General features: G+C 47.0%; 1 protein-coding gene and 1 pseudogene across 4 annotated transcripts in view; both read left to right on the top strand.

Annotated features, from left to right (window-relative positions):
- The window catches only part of SCLT1 (sodium channel and clathrin linker 1), a 410,760-nt gene that overhangs the window by 29,409 nt on the left and 368,400 nt on the right, over window positions 1-12,951 (top strand). The gene's annotated exons all lie outside the window — the stretch shown is intronic.
- On the top strand, window positions 1,771-1,894 carry LOC134961853 (U5 spliceosomal RNA; annotated as a pseudogene).

Here is a 12,951-nt window from a genome sequence, read left to right as displayed (position 1 = left end):
TGCAGTTTTATTATTATTTAATATAATCCGTTCTCTGCCTGAAAAAAAACGATACACAGTGACACAGTATACCATTTCTTTTTCATCCACTAGGGGTCACTGGAGTACTCTTGGGATATGGACGGGCGCAGCCGAACAAAGGCACTGAATATTTAAATTTAGGACTCTCCACCCCTCCATATCCCCGAGTACCTCAGTGTACGACCTCAGTGTTTTTTCGGTGCTCACAGCACTAACATCGGCTTGTGGGAAGTTCCCACATTTGGTGGAAGATTTTATTAAATTTTTCATTTTTACTTTTTATTTTACTTTTTACACTTCCCTTCCCAGTTTCTAGAAAAACATGGGTCCGGGATGGTGCCGCTGCAAGGCAGCGCATGGCGTGTCGGTCCTCACAAAGAGCACCCTCACAGCCACAGGCAGCCCACTGTCTCCTGCAAAGAGCTGGACGGAGCTTACAGAAAAAGCCCCGTCACAGCCAGGAACAAGCTGGACGGAGCTTACAGAAAGAAGCCCCGTCACAGCCAGGAAAAAGCTGGACGGAGCTTACAGGAGAAGCACCGTCACAGCCAGGAAGAAAGCCCCGTCACAGCCAGGAACAAGCTGGACGGAGCTTACAGAAAGAAGCCCCGTCACAGCCAGGAACTGGACGGAGCTTACAGGAGAGCCCTGTCATAGCCCTCACTACATGCGGCACGACGAGAAAGGTATGGTGGGGGGACAGGGCGGTCAGCTCACGCTGCCGCCCTGCTGTGTGGGGAAAGTGCTCCTTTACCGATGGCGCCGCTGATTACGTACACCCGCCGCTGCTTACAGGTGCCGCCGCTGATCACCGCTGTACGAGGCCGGCCGAGCCAGCCACTCTATGCTGCCGCTATCCAGGGGAAACAGCTCGGAGCGGCCGCACGTCACTCAGAGACGCCGGCCGCTCTTCCAGCGCTGATTACCCGGCCACCGCACGCTGCTGATACCCGGCCACTGATGTAGGAGAGGCGCCGCCCGCTCTTCCGGACGGCTCCCCGGCGCTATACACAGCGCTCCCCTGCTTCCGCTAGGCTCCCTGCACCCGCTCCCGTCCGCTGCAGGTAACATGGGGGAGAAGCTACCTCACAAGCAGCGCAGCTGCAGGGGGGGTGAGGGGGAGTAAATGCCCATAGCAGCAGCACCATATAGCAAGGCTGCAAGGGTTAAGAAGACATAGGCTGTTCAGCTTTTTAAACAGGCAGTTAGTTATAGGCTATCAGTGTCATAACCTAAACTATGTTTCTAACTGTAAGCATGGCAGCCATTTTTAACCATGCTTCCTGTTTTTTCTGTTAAGGCTGCCATATAATGTTAATACAAAATTCACTGCAGGCAGTGTTTATATTAACTGGAAGGCATGTATTGTAAACTGCATGTATTTTACTAAGGCCTGTGATTATCACTGTATAATAGGCTATTAAGCCTAAATTAACACTGCAGCAGGTATTGTAACCTGTCCTGTGATTTGCAGTGTAAGCATGGCATGGGGGCCATTTTAATCATTACTGGGTCTTCCAGTTTATACTTCCAGAACATTCCGCCCATACACCTCTACTCCACAAGGAGGCGCAGGGGTGTTCGTGGGAATTTTGGTTCAGGTTTCACATAAGTTAGCCATGTAAACTGTATTTCCACATAATTCTGGAACATTCCTGCCCTACATCTCTAAGCCACCAGAGGCGCAGGGGTGTTAGTGGGAATTTGGTTCGGGTTTCATGCCCATGTGAACTGCTTTTCACATAAAGAATACTCTGGTTTCTCTTCACATCGAATAAATCTTTCGCTTTTTACTAAAGATTTCAGTAGAGAGAAACAACCATGAGTTTCATATAAATATGCTGTTCAGCAATAACATATATATATATATATGACACATAATAACTTCATATATATATGACACATAATAACTTCAATAAGTCGTGCAGGTGTCTGTCTGTTGCCTATTGTGGTGTCTGTTTACATAGCGAGTAAGGCTCTAGCGCAGACTAAAAATAATTTTAAAAATCCTATGTTAAGCATTGGCAATTCACATTAAAAGAGCGGTAACATCGGAGTCTCGGAAGTTACTCCGCCAGCTCTAACAAAAGACAGTCTTTCCAAAGGGCCAATTTTCCTTTGGGTACCAGAGTGTTTATTTGACTGGTCTTATAATTTAATGCCCGATTCTATGTCAAATCTCACACCGATAACTACGAGTGAGAAGGGTACATTAGTCCAGCACTCAGATAGTGCGGGGTTTTTTGACAACCATACATAATCGTTCCAAAATGACGAATCCGCCATTGGTAAATGCGTCTCTGTCAAACATTATAAAAACCCAGGATACATTTGGGTCACTAGACTCTATGTATGAAACAATGACGATCACTGTTAAAAGAAGCTGCAGAGTATATCTGTAAAGCTTCTGCTAACGCCGGTTACTTTCATCGTCGCTAGTTTAAGCGCGACAAGGCCAGAGCTTGTTTGATCCTAAATTTGATATTCAGCCATTACCGCATCCAGTATCAAAACGCAAATACTTGTACCGGCGTTTAATCCCTTTAGACTTCAGTTTTTTCCAAGCGGTGGTACAAAACAGTCACGCCTTGTAACGACAGGACGCTACAGTTAGCAAGCCAGTGGTTTGATGACCTCTTTTCCAATTGTGGAAGCGCGTCTTTACATGTTACATTTGCGGAGTTTCCAGACTTCAACTCATGGATGTCTCAGCTATTTACAGATTAAAAGACAAGACTGCCTCTGTCGAACGGTTTGGCAGGTTGCCATTTAGTCTCTGCTGGTTTTCAGCTGTCTTTATAATCCAGGCAGTAGTACACCAACAGAGTCAGGGTTACTTATTCCTCTCTGTTTGAAAAAAAAACCAGACAGCTCCGTCGCAATCTCAATCAGCAAGTCATTTACTGCAGTGGGAAAATGGATTTTCTCATGTTAGTATTTGCTTATTGCAGCCACAAAATGGCATAATTGCACTTGATCTTCACAATGCGTATTTACCCATTCCGGTTTGTTCATCACAGGTTCTAGCGTTTGCAAATCGCCACAACCATTAACCATTTCAGGTCTACCGTTTCTTATCGCCTCGGGTATTTACCAAAGGGATGTTGGTGATGATAGCTCATCTCACATAAGAACTCTGTCTCAACAGAGTTTCTTTATCTTAGATGATCTGCTCATAAGAACTCTGTCTCAACAAAGTTCCTCTAACTTGCGCTACTAATGTATACTGCGGTGGCAGATCAAGTTCAAAAATCGCATCTAATTCCGTCTAAACGATGTCATTTCCTAGGTAAGATTATAAATACGGTAAATCAAGGACAATTACCTACTACACCAGCAAGAACAAATGTACATCTAGTAATTAGTGCAAAACACGCACACTAGCGGTACATTGGTGTATTCACCTGTTAAGAATAATGATGTGTTTCAAAGCGATTTAGTTCGCCGCCCTTCACTCGCGTTTCCCACAGAGGGGCGAGGGTGTATATACTCTGGACGAGGGTCGCAGAGGTTCAGGAGTTTTAGTTAAAAAAGATCAGCGACAAAGGTTCTAAAACGGATCACGACAGATTGCTGTCGATAAATGTCCTGGAACTCCGTGCATTTTACAATGCACTACATGCTTCGCTTTCAGTCTGACCAGGGGCAGTCAGACAACGCAACGGCAGTTGCATACACAACAAAAAGCCGCATGGCAATGCGGCAGGTAACTCGAATCCTCAATTGCTCAGAACACCATTATGTGGAAATGTCAACGAGGTTCATTCCGTGAGTGGACATCTGTTACACAGATGATCTCACCCGTCAGGATTTAGATCCTGAAAACTGGACATTAAATCCACAGGTGTTTCATATGTGAGTCCACAGAAGGGGGTTACCCTCATGTATACATGATGGCATCTCGCCACAATTACAAAAGCTCAGTATGTGTAACAAGGGCAGTGGCGGTGGAGTCTCTCACATTCAGGTGGTCATTCAGCATCGTGTATCTGGCTCCACCATTTTTCCGCTGCTCTCTCCGTTGCCAAAACGGATCATAAGACAGTTGTCACAGTCATACTAGTGATATCTCATGGGTTTCGGAGAGCTTGCTTCTCGAATCTCCAAGGAATACTTGCACACGATCTTGGCCCGCTCATAATACGTCCAACCTGTTACAACAGGGAACGTTCTGTTACCCATAGTTACCTATGTACCTATTACCTATGTACCGCAGCTGCGGTTGACGAGGTGTGGGTTCAGACCTCCCTCTTAAGAAATAGGGCATTACAGTATCGGTTATACCAACCATGTTACGAGCTAGTAAGCCGCTTAAGGCAGCTCATTATTACAAAATTTCGTGTGCTTACATAGGTGATAAAGCTCGGAAGTTTCCGACATCATCCTTCAAGTTACCCGTATTCTGTTAAACGGGGTGGGATGGAAAACTGCGTTTATCTGCACTGAGGGTGCAGGTATCTGTGTGGTATACTTATTTTCAAAGACGTTTGACAAGACGTTTGACTCTATTGCGTCTGTACACACCTTTCTACAAGGTGTCATCAAAGTTCAGACTCCATTTATCCCACCTACAGCGCCAGGTGACTTGAGGTTGGGTTCAGATTTCTTACAGTTTTCATATTTTGAACCCTTACAACAAATGGGGATTAAGTTTCTCACTTTGGGAAACATTTTTCTTCTAGCCTTGGCTTCGGCAAGGGTTTTGTTTTCATAGTTGGGTGCCTTGTATTCCAAGCCACCGTATTTGAGTTTTCTCATGACAAAGCAGATCTTCGGACGAATTCCGCTTTCGTATTCTTCACATCAATATACCAATAGTGGTTCCTGTGTGGACAGCACATTCTAGAATTCTGAATGTGGTACACGCATTACGCGTTTATATATGTCCCGAACGTCTACAGTACGTGATACGGATACGTTGTTTGTTCTCGATGATGCTGCCAACTGGAGTTAGCCAGTTTCTCAGCAGACATTATCCAGTTGGATAATAATGACTACAAGTCAGGCTTACTTTAAGGCTAAGTTACAATCGCCTACGTCAGTAATAGCTCATCCCACAGGTTCTGTGGGAATGTCAGACCCAGCGGGTCGTGGAGCGTCTACGACGCGGCTACATAGCCTTCAGTGCACCACGTTTGTGCACGTTTACACATTATGAATGGTGGCGGCATCAGCATCTAGCTTTGGCTGCCTACTGTTACAAGTATCAAACAGCTCTCCCGCCCACGAGGGAAGCTTTGGTACGTCCCAAGAGTACTCCAGTGACCCCTAGTGGATGAAAAAGAAAATAGGATTTTGGTACTTACCAGGTAAATCCTTTTCTTTGAATCCATAGGGGGCACTGGACGCCCACCCAGAGCAGTTTTACCTGGGTTGTTTTAAGCTCAAAGGAGCTTAGGGTAACACGTTTTACCTAGTTGGTATTAAGCTCAGAGGAGCTTATGGTAACACATTTTCACCGATTGGTTCAAATTATAAAGTTCTATCGGTTATGGTGTCAACTGTTTAGTTGACAGTAAAGTTATGGGTCAACTTTGTTGTTGTCCGTTATGTTATAGGAATTCTCCATTGTCAACCTCTCTATATAGTTCCTGTTCGCTCAGTAAAAAACACTGAGGTCGTACACTGAGGTACTCGGGGATATGGAGGGGTGGAGAGTCCTAAATTTAAATATTCAGTGCCTTTGTTCGGCTGCGCCCGTCCATATCCCAAGAGTACTCCAGTGCCCCCTATGGATTCAAAGAAAAGGATTTACCTGGTAAGTACCAAAATCCTATTATCTGTGCTCAGCCTCAGTGTGCTGCATCATCTATGTATATCTGACTGTGCTGAGTGCTCACTGCTCACACAGCTTAATTGTGGGGGAGACTGGGGAGCAGTTATAGCAGGAGTACATATATTTAACAGTGCACACTTTTGCTGCCAGAGTGCCACTGCCAGTGTGACTGACCACTGACCAGTGGCCACCAGTATATTGTGATTGTCTGCCTGAAAAAGTTAAACACTCGTCGTGTGGTGTTTTTATTCTATAAACGCATTCTGCTGACAGTGTCCAGCAGGTCCGTCATTATATAATATATACCTGTCCTGCAGTAGTGATATATATATATTTTTTATATCATTATCATCCAGTCTATACTAGCAGCAGACGCAGTACGGTAGTCCACGGCTGTAGCTACCTCTGTGTCGGCAGTCGCTCGTCCATAATTGTATACCTACCTGTGGTGGTTTTTTTTTTTTTCTATCTTCTTCATACTAGTAGTTAACTTTAGGAGTCTGCAGTGCTGACAGTGTCCAGCAGGTCCGTCATTATATAATATATACCTGTCCGGCTGCAGTAGTGATATATATATATTTTTTACATCATTATCATCCAGTCTATATTAGCAGCAGACGCAGTACGGTAGTCCACGGCTGTAGCTACCTCTGTGTCGGCAGTCGCTCGTCCATCCATAATTGTATACCACCTACCTGTGGTGTTTTTTTTTTTTTCTATCTTCTTGATACTAGTAGCTTACTTTAGGAGTCTGCAGTGCTGACGGTGTCCAGCAGGTCCGTCATTATATAATATATACCTGTCCGGCTGCAGTAGTGATATATATATATATTTTTTATATCATTATCATCCAGTCTATATTAGCAGCAGACGCAGTACGGTAGTCCACGGCTGTAGCTACCTCTGTGTCGGCAGTCGCTCGTCCATCCATAAGTATACTAGTATCCATCCATCTCCATTGTTTACCTGAGGTGCCTTTTAGTTGTGCCTATTAAAATATGGAGAACAAAAATGTTGAGGTTCCAAAAATAGGGAAAGATCAAGATCGACTTCCACCTCGTGCTGAAGCTGCTGCCACTAGTCATGGCCGAGACGATGAAATGCCAGCAACGTCGTCTGCCAAGGCCGATGCCCAATGTCATAGTACAGAGCATGTAAAATCCAAAACACCAAATATCAGTAAAAAAAGGACTCAAAAATCTAAAATAAAATTGTCGTCGGAGAAGCGTAAACTTGCCAATATGCCATTTTCCACACGGAGTGGCAAGGAACGGCTGAGGCCCTGGCCTATGTTCATGGCTAGTGGTTCAGCTTCACATGAGGATGGAAGCACTCAGCCTCTCGCTAGAAAAATGAAAAGACTCAAGCTGGCAAAAGCACAGCAAAGAACTGTGCGTTCTTCGAAATCACAATTCCACAAGGAGAGTCCAATTGTGTCGTTTGCGATGCCTGACCTTCCCAACACTGGACGTGAAGAGCATGCGCCTTCCACCATTTGCACGCCCCCTGCAAGTGCTGGAAGGAGCACCCGCAGTCCAGTTCCTGATAGTCAGATTGAAGATGTCAGTGTTGAAGTACACCAGGATGAGGAGGATATGGGTGTTGCTGGCGCTGGGGAGGAAATTGACCAGGAGGATTCTGATGGTGAGGTGGTTTGTTTAAGTCAGGCACCCGGGGAGACACCTGTTGTCCGTGGGAGGAATAGGGCCATTGACATGCCTGGTGAAAATACCAAAAAAATCAGCTCTTCGGTGTGGAAGTATTTCAACAGAAATGCGGACAACATTTGTCAAGCCGTGTGTTGCCTTTGTCAAGCTGTAATAAGTAGGGGTAAGGACGTTAACCACCTCGGAACATCCTCCCTTATACGTCACCTGCAGCGCATTCATCATAAGTCAGTGACAAGTTCAAAAACTTTGGGCGACAGCGGAAGCAGTCCACTGACCAGTAAATCCCTTCCTCTTGTAACCAAGCTCACGCAAACCACCCCACCAACTCCCTCAGTGTCAATTTCCTCCTTCCCCAGGAATGCCAATAGTCCTGCAGGCCATGTCACTGGCAATTCTGACGAGTCCTCTCCTGCCTGGGATTCCTCCGATGCATCCTTGCGTGTAACGCCTACTGCTGCTGGCGCTGCTGTTGTTGCTGCTGGGAGTCGATGGTCATCCCAGAGGGGAAGTTGTACTCGTAAGACCACTTTTACTACTTCCACCAAGCAATTGACTGTCCAACAGTCCTTTGCGAGGAAGATGAAATATCACAGCAGTCATCCTGCTGCAAAGCGGATAACTGAGGCCTTGGCATCCTGGGCGGTGAGAAACGTGGTTCCGGTATCCATCATTACTGCAGAGCCAACTAGAGACTTGTTGGAGGTACTGTGTCCCCGGTACCAAATACCATCTAGGTTCCATTTCTCTAGGCTGGCGATACCGAAAATGTACACAGACCTCAGAAAAAGACTCACCAGTGTCCTAAAAAATGCAGTTGTACCCAATGTCCACTTAACCACGGACATGTGAACAAGTGGAGCAGGGCAGGCTCAGGACTATATGACTGTGACAGCCCACTGGGTAGATGTATGGACTCCCGCCGCAAGAACAGCAGCGGCGGCACCAGTAGCAGCATCTCGCAAACGCCAACTCTTTCCTAGGCAGGCTACGCTTTGTATTACCGCTTTCCAGAATACGCACACAGCTAAAAACCTCTTACGGCAACTGAGGAAGATCATCGCAGAATGGCTTACCCCAATTGGACTCTCCTGTGGATTTGTGGCATCGGACAACGCCAGCAATATTGTGTGTGCATTAAATCTGGGCAAATTCCAGCACGTCCCATGTTTTGCACATACCTTGAATTTGGTGGTGCAGAATTATTTAAAAAACGAGAGGGGCGTGCAAGAGATGCTGTCGGTGGCCAGAAGAATTGCGGGACACTTTCGGCGTACAGGCACCACGTATAGAAGACTGGAGCACCACCAAAAACGCCTGAACCTGCCCTGCCATCATCTGAAGCAAGAAGTGGTAACGAGGTGGAATTCAACCCTCTATATGCTTCAGAGGTTGGAGGAGCAGCAAAAGGCCATTCAAGCCTATACAACTGAGCATGATATAGGAGGTGGAATGCACCTGTCTCAAGCGCAGTGGAGAATGATTTCAACGTTGTGCAAGGTTCTGCAACCTTTTGAACTTGCCACACGTGAAGTCAGTTCAGACACTGCCAGCCTGAGTCAGGTCATTCCCCTCATCAGGCTTTTGCAGAAGAAGCTGGAGACATTGAAGGAGGAGCTAACACAGAGCGATTCCGCTAGGCATGTGGGACTTGTGGATGGAGCCCTTAATTCGCTTAACAAGGATTCACGGGTGGTCAATCTGTTGAAATCAGAGCACTACATTTTGGCCACCGTGCTCGATCCTAGATTTAAAACCTACCTTGGATCTCTCTTTCCGGCAGACACAAGTCTGCTGGGGTTCAATGAACTGCTGGTGACAAAATTGTCAAGTCAAGCGGAACGCGACCTGTCAACATCTCCTCCTTCACATTCTCCCGCAACTGGGGGTGCGAGGAAAAGGCTCAGAATTCCGAGCCCACCCGCTGGCGGTGATGCAGGGCAGTCTGGAGCGACTGCTGATGCTGACATCTGGTCCGGACTGAAGGACCTGACAACGATTACGGACATGTCGTCTACTGTCACTGCATATGATTTTCTCCCCATTGAAAGAATGGTGGAGGATTATATGAGTGACCGCATCCAAGTAGGCACGTCAGACAGTCCGTACTTATACTGGCAGGAAAAAGAGTCAATTTGGAGGCCCTTGCACAAACTGGCTTTATTCTACCTAAGTTGCCCTCCCACAAGTGTGTACTCCGAAAGAGTGTTTAGTGCCGCCGCTCACCTTGTCAGCAATCGGCGTACAAGGTTACATCCAGAAAATGTGGAGAAGATGATGTTCATTAAAATGAATTATAATCAATTCCTCCGTGGAGACATTGACCAGCAGCAATTGCCTCCACAAAGTACACAGGGAGCTGAGATGGTGGATTCCAGTGGGGACGAATTGATAATCTGTGAGGAGGGGGATGTATACGGTGATATATCGGAGGATGATGATGAGGTGGACATCTTGCCTCTGTAGAGCCAGTTTGTGCAAGGAGAGATTAATTGCTTCTTTTTTGGTGGGGGTCCAAACCAACCCGTCATTTCAGTCACAGTCGTGTGGCAGACCCTGTCACTGAAATGATGGGTTGGTTAAAGTGTGCATGTCCTATTTATACAACATAAGGGTGGGTGGGAGGGCCCAAGGACAATTCCATCTTGCACCTCTTTTTTCTTTCATTTTTCTTTGCGTCATGTGCTGTTTGGGGAGTAGTTTTTGGAAGGGCCATCCTGCGTGACACTGCAGTGCCACTTCTAGATGGGCCAGGTGTTTGTGTCGGCCACTTGGGTCGCTTATCTTAGTCACACAGCTACCTCATTGCGCCTCTTTTTTTCTTTGCGTCATGTGCTGTTTGAGGGGTGTTTTTTGGAAGGGCCATCCTGCGTGACACTGCAGTGCCACTCCTAGATGGGCCAGGTGTTTGTGTCGGCCACTTGGGTCGCTTATCTTAGTCACACAGCTACCTCATTGCGCCTCTTTTTTTCTTTGCGTCATGTGCTGTTTGGGGGGTGTTTTTTGGAAGGGCCATCCTGCGTGACACTGCAGTGCCACTCCTAGATGGGCCAGGTGTTTGTGTCGGCCACTTGGGTCGCTTATCTTAGTCACACAGCTACCTCATTGCGCCTCTTTTTTTCTTTGCGTCATGTGCTGTTTGGGGGGTGTTTTTTGGAAGGGCCATCCTGCGTGACACTGCAGTGCCACTCCTAGATGGGCCAGGTGTTTGTGTCGGCCACTTGGGTCGCTTATCTTTGTCACACAGCTACCTCATTGTGCTTCTTTTTTTCTTTGCGTCATGTGCTGTTTGGGGGGTGTTTTTTGGAAGGGCCATCCTGCGTGACACTGCAGTGCCACTCCTAGATGGGCCAGGTGTTTGTGTCGGCCACTAGGGTCGCTTATCTTAGTCACACAGCTACCTCATTGCGCCTCTTTTTTTTCTTCTTTGCGTCATGTGCTGTTTGGGGAGTAGTTTTTTGAAGGGCCGTCCTGCGTGACACTGCAGTGCCACTCCTAGATGGGCCAGGTGTTTGTGTCGGCCACTTGGGTCGCTGAGCTTAGTCATCCAGCGACCTCGGTGCAAATTTTAGGACTAAAAATAATATTGTGAGGTGTTCAGAATAGACTGAAAATGAGTGGAAATTATGCTTATTGAGGTTAATAATACTTTGGGATCAAAATGACCCCCAAATTCTATGATTTAAGCTGTTTTTTAGGGTTTTTTGAAAAAAACACCCGAATTCAAAACACACCCGAATCCGACAAAAAAAATTCGGTGAGGTTTTGCCAAAACGCGTTCGAACCCAAAACACGGCCACGGAACCGAACCCAAAACCAAAACACAAAACCCGAAAAATTTCCGGTGCTCATCACTAGCTATAAAGGGTCATAATTCAGTTAGTCCCTGCATTATTATAGCGCTCTGGTGTGTGCTGGCATACTCTCTCTCTGTCTCCCCAAAGGGCTTTTGTGGGGTCCTGTCTCCTTTAAGAGCATTCCCTGTTTGTGTGCGGTGTGTCGGTGCGGCTGTGTCGACATGTTTGATGAGGAGATTTATGTGGAGGCGGAGCAGATGCCTATAAATGTGTTGTCACCCCCTGCGGGGCAGACACCTGAGTGGATGGACTTATGGAAGGAATTACGTGCAAGTGTCGACTCCTTACATAAAAAATTTGACGACATGCCAAATGCGGGACAGCCGGCTTCTCAGCTCGTGCCTGCCCAGACGATTCAAAGGCCGTCAGGGGCCCTGAAACGACCACTACCTCAGATGGCAGACACAGATGTCGACACGGATACTGATGCCAGTGTCGACGACGATGAGTCAAATTTAATGTCCACTAGGGCCATTTGTGGCATGATTGAGGCAATGAAAGAGGTATTACACCTTTCTGATATAAACCCAGGTACCTCAAAAAAGGGTATTATGTTTGGGGAGAAAAAACTACCAATAGTTTTTCCCCCATCTGAGGAATTGAATGAAGTGTGTGAAGAAGCGTGGGCTTTCCCCGATAAAAAATTGGTGATTTCAAAAAAATTACTAATGGCGTTCCCTTTCTCGCCAGAGGATAGGTCACGTTGGGAAACTCCCCCTAAGGTGGATAAAGCGCTCACACGTTTGTCTAAAAAGGTGGCACTACCGTCTCCGGATACGGCCGCCGTAAAGGAACCTGCTGATAGAAAGCAGGAGGCTATCCTAAAGTCTATATATAAACACACTGGTGTTATACTGAGACCAGCTATTGCTTCAGCCTGGATGTGCAGTGCTGCTGCTGCTTGGTCAGATTCCCTGTCGGAAAATATTGACACCCTAGACAGGGACACTATATTGCTAACCATAGAGCATATAAAAGACTCAGTCTTATACATGAGAGATGCACAGAGGGAGATCTGCCGGCTGGCATCTAGAATAAGTGCATTGTCCATTTCTGCTAGGAGAGGCTTATGGACTCGGCAGTGGACAGGAGATGCAGATTCTAAAAGGCACATGGAAGTTTTGCCTTATAAGGGTGAGGAGTTATTCGGGGACGGTCTCTCAGACCTTGTTTCCACAGCAACAGCTGGGAAGTCTGCATTTTTGCCCCATGTCCCCTCACAGCCTAAGAAAGCACCGTATTACCAAGTACAGTCCTTTCGACCCCAGAAAAACAGGCGGGGAAAAGGCGGGTCCTTTCTGTCTAGAGGCAGAGGAAGGGGGAAAAAGCTGCAACACACAGCAGGTTCCCAGGACCAAAAGTCCTCCCCCGCTTCTTCCAAATCCGCCGCATGACGGTGGGGCTCCACAGGCGGAGCCAGGTACGGTGGGGGGCCGCCTCAAGAATTTCAGCGATCAGTGGGCTCGCTCACGGGTGGATCCCTGGATCCTTCAAGTAGTATCTCAGGGGTACAAGCTGGAATTCGAGGCGCCTCCCCCCCGCCGTTTCCTCAAATCGGCCTTACCGACAACTCCCTCGGGCAGGGAGGCTGTGCTAGAGGCCATTCACAAGCTGTATTCCCAGCAGGTGA

Source organism: Pseudophryne corroboree, chromosome 1 (genome assembly GCF_028390025.1).
Source record: "Pseudophryne corroboree isolate aPseCor3 chromosome 1, aPseCor3.hap2, whole genome shotgun sequence".
Taxonomy (NCBI): Eukaryota; Metazoa; Chordata; class Amphibia; order Anura; family Myobatrachidae; genus Pseudophryne; species Pseudophryne corroboree.
This window is presented reverse-complemented; position numbering and strand designations above follow the sequence as displayed.